At 43.4% G+C, this 13,458-nt stretch overlaps 1 long non-coding RNA gene across 1 annotated transcript; it reads right to left on the minus strand.

Annotated features, from left to right (window-relative positions):
* Positions 1–6,740: 6,740 nt before the first annotated feature.
* On the minus strand, positions 6,741–11,606 carry LOC310845882. Its single transcript, XR_014565026.1, has 2 exons — positions 11,425–11,606; positions 6,741–6,863 (listed from the first exon to the last, which is right to left on the minus strand). It is a non-coding gene; the product is annotated as an uncharacterized lncRNA (long non-coding RNA).
* Between the last annotated feature and the right edge of the window lie 1,852 nt (positions 11,607–13,458).

Below are 13,458 nucleotides of genomic sequence, written 5' to 3' on the forward strand. Positions count from 1 at the left end.
TGTCTATCCTTACTGGGTTTCCCAAGTAAGCAAGGCAATACTGGTATTCTAAAGTAATGTCCTCTGCAGTTTACATGTGCCCTGATCTCCAGTAAAAATCCCCAAATGATACTTTGGTGAACACATGTGTAAGATACAGGTTTACATATGGATGTATATTAGACACATGAGTGGATTACAAGAGCGATCCATTGACTTCTTAAAGTGTTCTAAAACAACCCAAATCACACATTGAATGACCACTCACATTGGCACCACTTGTGAGCAACTGGTACTAAGCTTTTTGTGTAAATTGGTTCACCGTGAAGTTGCAATGCCCTGTTTTCAGGCATTTCTGATAGCATTCCTAAAATATCTGCAACTACAGCGAGGACCTGTTTCTGACAAATACCTTATTGCATGGAGTTGTTGTACATGCAGCTACCTTGCTGCCACCGCCACCTTTCAGAATAAAGAAGAAGAGTTGTGAGATGCTTTGTTTGGAAGCCCTCAACCACATACTGTATCTGTTACACAGAGAGTTAAAATATGCATCCTCCTGACTCACAGCTAGCTTTGAACCACCAGAAGTGCTTGCTCAGCAACTCCATGTAGATGGATTACCACAGAGTATTTCAGCGCTTGCTGCATCTAACAGTGATATGGCATCTGTGCTTCCTTAAAAGGAAGAAGAATTTGCAGAAAGTGAAGCTCCCAGTGGAGCTCTTGACAGGTTTGCCCTCCTCAGAAATGACACAATCGCTGCCCATTGCAAAGGATGGGCTTCTTTGCACATATCAACTAATGTCATGTTAACTATTAAGCAACTCACAGCTGTTTTGGGTTAGGCTGTAGGACACCACCTCAAGAGGCAGTCTTCTGTCACATAACGTACATGGGGAAGGGCCATGGCCTGGCATGTTCCATATGCAGAAAGACCCAGGTTCACTCTCTCTAGGCAGGGCAGGGAGAGACCCATCCCTGAGACCGTGGAGAGCAGCTGCCAGACAGTGTCAGCAATACTGAGTTGGATAGTCCAATAGTTACACTCAGTATGTGGCAGTACCCTATCTTCCTATGGCTTTTTAGTGGTTCCAGACTTCCCATGAGGGTTGGTTCCCAAAGCTGTTGCCTAGGGATTTCTGCTCAAGATCTTCATTTTCTTTTTAAGCTTTCTTCATTGCTCCCACCACCACCAGAAGTACAGTTGGTGAGGACAGGCAAGGAGACCTTTTTGGGTAACTTATGGAAGAGCTTTTGTTTTATTCCAGCAAGGTAATAGAGCCTGCAATGATAGATGTTATTTCCTGTTTGTTGACATGCTTTTATGATGTGGTTTGATTTTTGTTTTATTGTTAGGATTGTATTTTATAAATGTTATAAATCTATATCTGTGTGTGTGTGTGTGTGTGCGCGCGCGCACGCTTTGAGTCTTCTTCTGCCTACAGAAAAGAAATGAAAGCAATATCCTGTCCTTGCATCTGAATGTAATGGCAAACCTTGGTTTGCTGCTCACCAGGAAGTCAGTTGTGGAACTGGAGTATGTGAAGGAGAAGAAAGACAGGGGTGAACAAGCACAAATAGCCAAACCATGGTTTGCCACTACATGCGAACCAAGCCCAAGTGTCTTGGAAGCATTCACTTGCGATACACACCATGTTCACCGAAATCAACTCATGCAAGTACATAATACACCAAATCCTGGTGAAAAGCTTGCATACCAAAGAACGTTCTATACTTGATGTATTCCATGAATACAATACAGCGGTACCTCTGGTTACATACTTAACTCGTTCCGGAGGTCCGTTCTTAACCTGAAACTGTTCTTAACCTGAAGCACCACTTTAGCTAATGGGGCCTCCCGCTGCTGCCGTGCCGCCACCGTGCAATTTCTGTTCTCATCCTGAAGCAAAGTTCTTAACCAGAGGTAATATTTTGGGTCAGCGGAGTCTGTAACCTGAAGCAAATGTAACCTGAAGCGTATGTAACCCGAGGTACCACTGTAAATGTATAAAGAAAAGCTGTCAGCACTCTGAACGGAATGAACATGCTTTAGAAGTGCACCTGGGATATGAGGAGTTTGACCAGGCAACAGGTTGTGGCAAAAGATTGTTATCTCTCTTCCATGAATTTTGAAGGAGCTGCAGAACAAGAGACTTTGAGCTATGCCCTAAGAGGTCCTTCTAATCTATTTTTTTACATAGGAGTCAAGCCAAGTAAACAAAATGATTACTGTTATTTCATGGCAGCTTACTGAAAATAGACGGATATTGTGCAGAAATCAAAGGCAAATTCCACAAGGGCACCTTTACAATCCAAACAATGCACAGGAACGTGTCACTGAGACTTACTGGCTTGACCATGGATCAAAGAGTTTGTGTTGCAATCGGGCTGAAAGGGGTTGCAACATTCACCACCTCTATTTCAGCAAGTCAAAATGGGCCCAGTCCCACATGAGAACCACCTTACCTTCCTTCACATCAACTTGATGTTTCTTGTTTCAACCCCACCAAGTCAGAAGGACACCAAGGATATAAAGAGAGGAACTGAGACTGCGACCTTATGCATACTTACCTAGGGGTAATCCCTTTTGAACACAGCATAACTGGACTTCTGAGTAAGCATGCACAAGATTGCACCATGAAGGGATCAAAGAGTTCCTCAATCCCTTTGATGGCAGCATAAAGACAATACAATCTCTTCTCGATCAGTTCTAGAATAATTGCACCAGCTGCAGTCAAGGACTCCCTCCTGAATGGCAAACAATTGCTAGGATGCACTGATCACGGAATCATTTTAGTGGATTGGAATAAATTATATAATGTCTAGGGGGGCCAGCTAAATTATGGCAAGATTCAATATTTTATGTTGAGTCTGGAAACCAAGAAAGCAGAGATGAGACATTCAAGCGGATTATTCTAAATACTACAAAACTTAAATAACTGGCTTCTACTTGATTTCCTCTTCCCTCTTTATCACCTTTTCCTTTTAGACTATTTCTGTGGGGTGGGGATATCTTGTTTTAAATCTGTGTGCCGCACTTATTAAATGATAACCACTGTATAAAGTATTATTGTGAAAACTATTATTAATAATAAAACTGGTTGACAGGAATAGTCAATAAGTGTTCTGTATAAGATATTATATATATATATATATATATATATATATATATATATATAATATCTTATACAGAACACATATATATATATATATATATATATATATATATATATATATATGCAGGTTTTGGTGTCCTCGGGTGTCTTCCCGTGTAAAAGTTGGGGTGTCTAGGCGACGTTTCGACGAGGTCTCACTCGTCATCTTCAGGCTGGTGCTTTCGGCTTCTTGTTACTGGAACAGAGCGGGATCTCAGTGTTTGAGTTCCTATAAATACTGTAGAGGGGGTGTGGTGTCTAGCCTCCAATGTTCTGGGCAGAGAGGAAGTTCCCAGGCTAGTGTGCCTTTTCTTCTTTTGTTCCTTAATTACTTGAGAGATACCTTGAGTGATTTCTTGAGTGATATCCTGAGTACCACTTAGGTGGGTCATTAGGTGTGGATTAGTTGCTAAAGTCTTTGTGTCTTGACCTCTTGAACTTTGTGAAGAGTTTTCCTGAGAAGATGGCTGTATTGCACTTAGTTGTGCTTTGGCTTGGCTTCGTGTATAGGGGCGAGCTGTGGTTTTGTGGCTTGTGTCAGCCAGATCTGTGTAGGGATTGCAGGGGGGTGCAGCATCCGGAGGTGCCACCATGGATTGGCTACTGGATGGTGTCAGTAATTCATCTGTGGAGAGGGTCTGGGTTTGGGTCTGGTGTGGAAATTAGTCCATCTGGAAATTAGCCCTCCCCACAAAAACTGACACCAGATCCAGAGGCACACAGAACGCCAACACCAATCAACCACACCAGACCCAAACCCAGACCCTCTCCACAGATGAATTACTGACACCATCCAGTAGCCAATCCATGGTGGCACCTCCGGATGCTGCACCCCCCTGCAATCCCTACACAGTTCTGGCTGACACAAGCCACAAAACCACAGCTCGCCCCTATACACGAAGCCAAGCCAAAGCACAACTAAGTGCAATACAGCCATCTTCTCAGGAAAACTCTTCACAAAGTTCAAGAGGTCAAGACACAAAGACTTTAGCAACTAATCCACACCTAATGACCCACCTAAGTGGTACTCAGGATATCACTCAAGAAATCACTCAAGGTATCTCTCAAGTAATTAAGGAACAAAAGAAGAAAAGGCACACTAGCCTGGGAACTTCCTCTCTGCCCAGAACATTGGAGGCTAGACACCACACCCCCTCTACAGTATTTATAGGAACTCAAACATTGAGATCCCGCTCTGTTCCAGTAACAAGAAGCCGAAAGCACCAGCCTGAAGATGACGAGTGAGACCTCGTCGAAACGTCGCCTAGACACCCCAACTTTTACACGGGAAGACACCCGAGGACACCAAAACCTGCATATATATATATATATATATATGGGCTGATTTAGGTGAAATAAGGAACTGTGTCAAGAGAAGAGCTTGACACTAATTGATATTTCAAGTCAAATAAAAAGTGGTCAGTCTTGATCACTGAGGATAGCGGAATGCTATGGCAACGTCTCAGTGTTGGACCCTTATCACGATCCAGTTCTTTGTGTATTTCATTTGGCACTTGGGTTATTTTAAAATATCATTGTGCAATGGAATATGTTAATAGTTTGAATTTAGAGGCACTCCCTTACAGGATGTTCCACTACGGAGATAGGAATTGCAAGAGAAATGCTAATCTGATATCGAAAATTGTTGAGCCAATTTCAGAGATGAAGCCTTTTATCTCTTTTTTTTAAAGTTATTAATTTCTCGCTCATGAGTGCTTGGACTTGGGAAACTCACCACGACAGATTCCGCTTTGAATATCTCCTCTTCCAAATTAGCTTTTCTCTCAGATGAAATCATGATTTAGAAATCTCTCAGGTCCACGATGCTGCTGATGAGAAGAGCCTTGATCTAATGTAGGTACTTAAATAATTACATTTTTTTTATTTCTTATTCTAACATGACAGTCTACATAAATGCGCCCAGGTAAGTGCTCTGTCATCAAGCAGTACTAAGCATTAGTACTGCTGGATGAAGGCAAATAATTAGGAAACGAAAATTAAAGGGACATATCACATTACCTGCACAATATCTTTCTAAAATCCACTTTGGGACATTTTCATGAGCTACTCCATCTTGACAATATTTATTTATTTTTCTCCTTGTGGAAAGGTACAAGGCAAGGAGGGTGCAGAAATGAGGACGACGACTATGGAGGAAGCTTTGTGCAAATAGAATCTGTGGTGTAGATCCAAGAAGTCACTTTCCAGCATTAGAAGGGCCCAATTCCTTTTTGAGATGAGCACAAGGCTGCACCCCATTCCCAGGAAGTGGGAACGGCAGTTAATTCAACGTGTGAAGCAACTTGTGAACATGAGGCGGACTGAGGCAGCCGCCTCAGGTGGCAGAATCTTAAGAGGCAACACCCCACCCCCCACCCCATGGGCTGTTCTCCACCCCTGCCACTGCTGCCAGAGAAGTGAGAAGAAGAACCTGCAACATCTTCCGGCAAAATCTCGCGAGATCTTGAGCTCACATGAGATCTTAACACTGCCATCACTTCTCCTCACTTCTCCCGGGGGGGCGGCACACTCCAGCTGACACCACCAGAGAAGCAAGGAGCAGTGACTGTGGCTTTTTGGTTTCAGTGAAATCTCACAGACTTCTCACGAGATCTCACCGTAACCCAGAAGCTGCAGGTGAAGCCACACAACCCTGCTATATGAGAGGCTTTGGCCTCAGGTGGCAAAATGGGATGGGGCATCCCTGTTGTGAAGATATCCCCTAAGACCAGGGGTAGGGATTCTGTGGTCTCCCAGATTTCCTGGAATACCAACTCCCACCATCCCTTAATCCTTGTTTCTGCTGTATGGGGCTAATGGGACTTGGAGTCCAACAATATTTGGAGGACCACATGTTCCCCACCCCTGCCTTAGGTGTAGCCAATGTGATGCTCTCCAGATGTTGCAAACCATACGACAACTCCTAACATCCCTGACTATTGGCCATGCTGGCTGGTCTTGTTGGGAGTAGAAGTTCATATCAGGATGGCACCATGTTGGCTATAAGAGAAGAGTGATTTGTCCAAGGCCATGAATAGCTAAGGTGGGAATAAACCCAGTTCCATGGTTTCTCTAGCTGCTGGGACTATGTTGGCTCCAAGTAGTTAGGAATATTAAATCTGAGATCACTGTGGCTATTACTGCTATGGATAGCAGCAAGATCACTAGTAGGCGATTAAAACAAAACATATTTTGAAAGGGAAAAGAAACCACTATGATAGCTGCTTTCCTAAGAAGGAGTGGTGTTTGAAGATGTCCGCCCTTTGATTTCATTTCTCAGACGTGTGTCCCTGCAGGTACCCTCATTCTATCAAACAAGTGTTATTACTTACATGAATATGGGCTGTGGGTCCCTGCCTTTTGGAAACCCTGCTTTAAAGAGAACTGGCTGCTTTTATATGTACAGCTGTGATTTCATCTATAGGCTGTGTGCAACATAAATATATAGCATTTTCCTTTAATAGACTCCAGAAATCCCTGTTGCCAGCAGTAAATTTTCAGGCCGAGATAACACATTTAGGGGGGAAATGCTTAGGTTGTATTTATTTCAGATGCTTAGAATTTTCTCTCTGGTCGTGTTATCTTTTAGCGACTTTCCCAGAGTTGTGTGCAAGTGAACTTTATTTGTTGCTGTCAGAGACACAAAGCCCTTAAGCAATCATAAATGTCGAGTCTAAGAGCGATGAACATTCAGACGTTTTCTCACATTACAGCTGCTGCCAACTGCTGATGTAGAGGGAAAAAAATGAAGCACATTAAGCACCTAAGAATTAAAAATAAATTATGTATAACATAGGCCAGGCGCTCATATAAAAAGCATTATTAATGCCTGTGTTGTGTGCAACAGTTCAGCTCCAATCATGTTTTATTATGATAGTCTCAGTATGTTTTGTACTGAGTTTCAAGACACCTGGAAATAAAATGGCTTCGGTTCTGAATGAGCTAATACAGTATATCCCCAGAAGAACAATCGTTTACCATGCAGCCAATTTTGTTTTTATTTTGTTTTTACCCAGCACTTGCTTGCTTCCTCTATTTTTTTTATCCCTAAATAATAATAATAAATAAAAAATGAATGTTTCATTTCTCTCTCCTCCTCCGTCTCAAAGGACCTGATCTGTAAAGCAGTAAAGCCCATGGAAGCAGAACTCATGGACAGGTTCCTATTGGGAAAACCTGCTTGCTTTGTTGCTACAATGGAAATAGCTGACTCCTCCCTTCCGTGCAAGGCAGCTGTATCCTGCATACTCTATAAAATAATTGTGCATTCTTCAGGGCTGGAACAAGCCCATCAGATGATTCCCACTGAGGTTCTAAGATCAGAGTAGTTGGATTTCCTTTGCAATCAGATGAAGAAATAAATATAAACAATACAAATTCAAGTATTAGTATTAGTACAGTGATACCTCGGGTTACATATGCTTCAGGTTACTTACGCTTCAGGTTACAGACTCCGCTAACCCAGAAATGGTGCTTCAGGATAAGAACAGAAATTGGGCCCCAGCGGCGCGGCAGCAGCAGGAGGCCCCATTAGCTAAAGTGGTGCTTCAGGTTAAGAACAGTTTCAGGTTAAGAACAGACCTCCGGAACGAATTAAGTACTTAACCCGAGGTACCACTGTATTATTATTAAGCAGCAAAGGGCAGAGCACTATCAAGAATTGTATTCATGATGAAACATGGTATCCAACACAGCAATTGACAGCATCCAGATGTTTGGAAGAGCCAGGTGTCCCTCCCTCCCTTGACAAACTGAAGAATGTCATCAACTCCCAGGCATGTGGGAAAACTGCAGGACAGTGTGGAATCCCAAAAGAAGTGCTGAAAGCCAGCCTCAATCCCTCATGACACACCGCCATGGCCTCCTCTTGCAGTGTTGGGGAAAAGGATTCGTGCCACAAGATATGTGTGACTCCAGCATTGTGACCCCTTATAACAGGCACGTCCAACTCCCAAGAGATTGGGATCTACTCACACTATTTAAAAAACTGGCAGTGATCTACACATTGGTCATTAGAGGATAGATCAGAGTTGTTGAGAATTTTTTTTAGGGAGCAAGAGTTGTTGAGCTATAAGGACAAAGGTGATTGTAACAACTACCATGGTGGAATCTCTCTTCTGAGTACTGTGGGATTAAGTTACTTGCTAACAGGATCTATCCCAAGTCACAATGTGGCTTTCGAGCTGAAAGGTCAACAGTTGACATGATTTTCTCACTGTTCCAGTGCAGGAGAAATACCGAGAGCATCGCCTTCATAGACCTGATGAAGGACTTTGACCTTGTCAGCTGAAAAGGACTCTTCACGTTGCTCAACGAGATGCCCTCCTCCTCTGACTAATGCATTTAACAAACCATAGACTATTATAATTCTAAGGGATAACCAATGTGAGGTAAGGCATAGAATTGTAGAGCTGGACAGGTCACCTCGTCCAATCTTCCTGCAATGTTGGAATATCAACTAAAACTCAACTAAACTATCCATGACAGATAAACTGAACTGCAAAGATAGAAACCTGTTTACGTTTCCTACAAAAGTTAGTAAGGTAAATGTTCAAGCTTACCAATGATGGTGTAGCAGTGTAAGTACAGTAGACTATGTATTATTCATCCTATTTGGGGGCCTCAGTAAGCATCACATAATGCCAAAATGAACATTCTTCCAAGTGATCTATCACTTTCTCTGAATTTTTAATTGGAATATGTGTTTTATGTAATAGGTAAGACTTATGTGTCAAGTGACTAATAAAATCACCATCATCAACCTTGTGCAGGTGGTGCCCAAGAAGGTAGCCCATAAATTTGGTTACAGACAAACTCAAAGTTTAGAATAGTGGTTTTCAAGCTTTTTCTCTTCCAGAAAACCTTTTCATAGTAACTATAAGATTAGGGTTAGGACAGGAGAAGGCCAATGGGGCCTGGTGAATGGCAACAAATGTTCTTTGATAGTCTGAGGTGAACAGTAGCTAGAGAACCCACCAGCTTCCAACACAGCTAGAATCCTGAGGACATTAGCCTTAATGTTTAGCCTAAATACTTTCTCTTGTAATTTAGGCTGAGTGATCCAGTTCTTGCCCTCTGGGTCCTATCCTCTGTGGGAGATTTCTTCCTCATCCCTTATGCCTAATGAGACTAAGGCTTCTTAGTTTGGAACCTGGGGTTTGACTGCATGCTTTTGACCACCAATTATTTCTCCCCTCGCATGCCAGATTGCTTGTGACACACTTTTACAGTACTGGCAAAGGAAAAACTGACTGAATTCATCCAGGACTGAATGGGGAGTTAGCTGGTAGTTGTGCCCTCAAACTCGCAAATCTTGGAGTTGCCCTCGTACAAGTTCTGGGGTTGAACTGAGGCGTGGTGACAAAGAAGAAATATTACAGGCTGGTCTAATCTGCAGGAGAGCTGGGAACTTCTTCGCACTCAGGTCAATGGGTTGCATTCAGACAGGTCGTATGTTGCGAAAGGTGTGATATAATCTCCCTGCAGGTTTGTCCACAGTACAATGTGATCACATAACACAATCATGACACAATATGCAGACTAGAGCCAGATGGGTAAAGAGACAAACTACCCTAGAAGGAGCATGAGAGGTACGGCCCCTCCCTTAACATCCCCCACACCCCAATTGCCAGTGTACAAATGATTCCCACCCACCCCCAGCTTCTTGAGGCCCCACTGAGTATAAATCAAGTTATAATTGTTTTAAAGGCCCATGGTTTCAGTCATAAAGAAAAGGAAGTGGTTTTCAACAGTTGTGCCTGGCAGAAAGCTACCCCACATTTTAAATGTTACATCTTTCTCTGAGTTGTGTGCAGGGCTGGCGCAAAGGTATAGGCGGCCTGAGGCAAGCAGCAGGAGCCACCCCCAACTCTTCTTTTCCCCTTCCTGTTCTCCCCTTCTCCTAGCTCAGCTTATATGTATTTTATTTCATTGCTGCATTAGTGGCAGGAGCAAAAACTAGTTCTCCTCCTCCTTTCCCTTCCTCTCTCTTATTCTGAAAAAAACACACCGAGATCCAGTCTTGTGCACCACAGGGGCCTGACTGTGCCTCTTTCTGGGGAATACACTTGTTTGGGATCCACTGGGTCCCTATCCATCCCACCCTGAAATGCCCCATTGTGGGTTCTCATGACAGACACATGAAACACAGTTTAAGGTAGTGTGCATAGGGAGCTCTGAGAAATGCAATCTTCCCAGAGTGATCAGCTTCCCCCTCCTACTTAGTCACAGTCTTGTCCTCTTGAACTCAGAAGGGAGGTGGATGGGAACAGCTCTAGAATTAGATGGCTTTGCCTGTCATTGGCTCCTGTGCCACCTACATTTGCTCTCCCTTCTTCCTGCCCTACCTGTCCCAATGGGCACCACCCACCACTGGAAGCCTCTGTCCTTTTGCATAACTGCAATGTGGCCTCTTAGAGCAGCATCCTTTGCCTCACCTGCTAGTATGAATATTTTCCACTGGGAAATTCAACCCCCAGACTGAAAAATATTCCCCATCCAGGAAACAGGACTCCCCCTGCTTACCTTTCCCTCTCCTATATATTATGTTTCAGTGCATGATTCTAAGTAGGAACAAACGAGTTTTGTCTACTATCAAATTAAACATACTGCTACTGCCTTGGGTCAAACCTACACAGCAGCTGAACAGGAAAGTCACTTTCTTAAAAAGAAAAAGAAAAAAAGAGAGAGAGAGATCTGGTTTCATCATTCTGCCTTTAGCTACAAATGCCAATTTGGTGTGTTTGAACAGAATGAGTCAGTGATTGCCAGAAAGCCTCTTTGCTGTTGGAGACAGGACAGGCACTAGCATAAAATGTGCTCAGACTGCATTCCCTCAAGCTTGAACCATTAGATTGACAAACACTGGAGGACTTCGGGCAAGGGAATGCATAGAATGACCTTTGTCAACCTGGTGCCAATCTCAGCGCTTTGGCCTACTGCGCTCATTGGCCCCAGTGAGCGATGTCGAAAGTCAGGAATGAGGGGAGATGTAGCCCAAAACCTCTGGAAGACCCTCAGTTTGGTTGAGGAGGGCCTGCAACTATAGTTTTGTAACCCTAGGGTTCTACTTATCAATATGAGCCAAAATGGCCCTAGGCTGAACTGGAAGTGACCTCTGTGATAATTTTGTTTCAAGAAAGACTGCTGGGAATTCAGCTTGCAGCATCTAACCCATTTCCAAAAATATATTTTTAGTTATTTGCACGTAAAGTTTGATCATGCTTTCCCAAAAGAATTCACACAACAACAATAAAAAAGCACAGCACACATCTAAGCTCAAAACCACCTGTATTGACTTGGGTGCTTCTCTTGCCCCATGCCAGGGCAAGTATTATTTCCTTAACAGATTCATCAGTAAGCTGTAAGACCCCTGCAGAATCAGACGAAAGGCCTATGTCAGCCTTCGTTCAAACATCTTGAAGGCAGCAGGTTGGCATGGGCTGACCCAGTAGAGGGTGTTGTTGTATGTGCCACTCACCTGACCTTCGACCTACTCCATCACGGCAGTATACTGAGATGGAGAGAGAGGGGCTGGCATGGTGAAAACACACTGGTGGAGCCAATCTGGTGCTCTTGCTGCCGTGTTAGCACTGCACCAATCTTTCCAACACCACATCCACTCTCTGTATGCTGCAGTGACTCTGTTGGATGGAGGTCAGGAGAAAGGCACAGCCACACCATGCCTCCAGCTACTAGGCTGGCCTGGGTAGTCCAGCCTCCTGTTTTCTACACTGGCTGACCAGATACCTCTGGAAATCTCACCAGAAGGACATGGAGGTAACCACACATTCCAGTTTGTCATTCCCAGCAACTGGTATTCAGAAGCATGCTGTCTCTGATGCTGGAGATAACATGGGGCCATAATGACCAGTAGCCGTTGATAACGCTATCCAGCACGTATTCAGTGCCAACTCCCAATTCCTAATCATGAAGAGGGTTTTTGTTTTGCTTTGTTTTAAGCCCTCGAATACTGCTATTGTACAGAATGGGAAAGGAGTCTGAGTTCAGTCAGGATTTGGTTCTGCTGAGGTTTGTATCCAAATAGCTCCTTTGCAAAAAGCCAGAGTCTGAAGTCAGCACAACACAGCCTTGGGGAAAGATTAACAGGCGTGATCATTAAGTGGCCTTATCTTTTCATGCCTTTGGCTTGTAAATCTATATTGCTAAGATCCCGAAGGAGAGAAAGCTACACATCAGTGATATTCCCCCTCCTGAGGTCAGAGGAAGTGAGGAGTGATAAAAGTGTCTAGAAGTTATATAGCTGGGATGGGTACTTCGTGGCCCTCCAGAAGTCATTGGACTACAAAGTCCATCATGCCAGACCCTTGGCCTTGCTGGCTGGCGGCCAGAGGAGCTGACTTCTGATTACATCTGGAGAGACACAGAATACCCCACCTGGCTGTAAGGGATTCTGCAACATTAATATCCTTTCAAGTCCATTGGAATTAATGTGATTTTAATTTGCATAGGTAGCCTCTTTTGCTGTAAAAGCTTCTCTTCTCAGGAAAATATTTGGGAAGAGTCTGGTTTCTGAGGCTCTTATCCTGATGGGTAATTTTCTCATTACAGTGGTACCTCGGGTTACATACGCTTCAGGTTACATACGCTTCAGGTTACAGACTCCACTAACCCAGAAATATTACCTCGGGGTAAGAACTTTGCTTCAGGATGAGAACAGAAATCGTGTGGCAGCAGTGGGAGGCCCCATTAGCTAAAGTGGTGCTTCAGGCTAAGAACAGTTTCAGGTTAAGAACGGACCTCCAGAACGAATTAAGTACGTAACCAGAGGTACCACTGTATTGTTTATTTTCAGTTTTTGTAAATACAATATCAAATTTTGTCTATGTGTTCTGCATAATTTATGTGAAGCTTTTGCTTTCTAATGCATTTGATTTGGGCTTTCTTTTCTTGATATGGTCCACGTGCTCATCCCATTTTTTGTTTCCTTCCTTCATACTCGTTTCATTAAAGCTGTCTGCTTCAGGCTGCAATGCTATAACTCATTTACCTGCTGAACCCCAAGTGTTGAGTAGATTGTACTATGTATGTTTCACTTACTGGTATATGTACTTTAAAAGTCCTGACAGGAGAAGGAAGGTGGTTTGGCCGCCTTTGAGCAGTTTCTGTTTCTTATCATACAGACACAGGAAATGAAGGAATCTCTTTCATTCCAGCTATGACTGTTGCTCAATACATGTGCCAATGAGCAGATTATCATTCCTTGCAGCCACTTGTGAGCACAGCGTAGCATAAAGAGCAAAATCCCTGCCAACTTTACAGTCATATATCCTGTCACATGGGACGGATGACACATCAAGAG

Source organism: Podarcis gaigeae (assembly GCF_964106915.1).
Source record: "Podarcis gaigeae genome assembly, chromosome: 5".
NCBI lineage: Eukaryota > Metazoa > Chordata > Lepidosauria > Squamata > Lacertidae > Podarcis > Podarcis gaigeae.